An 870-nucleotide genomic window follows, 5' to 3' on the forward strand; every position below is an offset into this window, starting at 1 on the left:
ACATTTGGATGATCTTTTAACCTTTATTTTTCTATAATACTGTAGCTCCTAAACTTTACTGCACATCAGAATCACTTGAGCATCTTTATTTTTTTATTTTTTAAAAAATTATATGGGCCGGGCGCGGTGGCTCACGCTTGTAATTCCAGCACTTTGGGAGGCCGAGGTGGGCGGATCACGAGGTCAGGAGATGGAGACCACAGTGAAATCCCGTCTCTACTGAAAAAAAAAAAAAAAAAAAAAAAAAAATTAGCCGGGCGTGGCGGGAGCCTGTAGTCCCAGCTACTCGGAGAGGCTGAGGCAGGAGAATGGCGTGAACCCGGGAGGCGGAGCTTGCAGTGAGCTGAGATGGCACCACTGCACTGCAGCCTGGGGGACAGAGGGAGACTCGGTCTCAAAATAAATAAATAAATACGTAAATAAATAAATAAATAAAAATAAAAATAAATTATGTGGAAGGCTTGCATGTCATCCTTGAGCAGCGGTCATGCTAATCCTCTCTGTATTGTTCCAGTTTTAGCGTATGCTCTGCCGAAGCCAGCACATCTTTAAAAATAATACTCTGCCTCGGCCTCCCAAAATGCTGGGATTACAGGCGTGAGCCTTCAAGACCAGCCTGGCCAACATGGCGAAATCCATCTCTACTAAAAATACAAAATTAGCTGGGCGTGGTGGCTCGCGCCTGTAATCCCAGCTACTCCGGAGGCTGAGGCGGGAGAATCGCTTGAACCCCGGAGATGGAGGTTGCAGTGAGCCAAGATCAAGACTGCACCACTGCACTTCAGCCTAGGCAACAAGAGTGAAACTCCGTCTCAATTAAAAAACAAAACAAAACAAAGCAAAAACTAAAGTCTGGGGTACCTTCCCCAA

The 870-nt window shown here is 45.7% G+C and overlaps 1 non-coding gene across 1 annotated transcript; it reads right to left on the reverse strand.

Moving 5' to 3' along the window:
- Nucleotides 1–437: 437 nt before the first annotated feature.
- LOC116268696 lies at nt 438–542 on the reverse strand. The gene has a single exon (XR_004175869.1). It is a non-coding gene; the product is annotated as a U6 spliceosomal RNA (small nuclear RNA).
- Between the last annotated feature and the right edge of the window lie 328 nt (nt 543–870).

Source organism: Papio anubis, chromosome 8 (assembly GCF_008728515.1).
Source record: "Papio anubis isolate 15944 chromosome 8, Panubis1.0, whole genome shotgun sequence".
In the NCBI taxonomy this organism is placed as follows: Eukaryota; Metazoa; Chordata; class Mammalia; order Primates; family Cercopithecidae; genus Papio; species Papio anubis.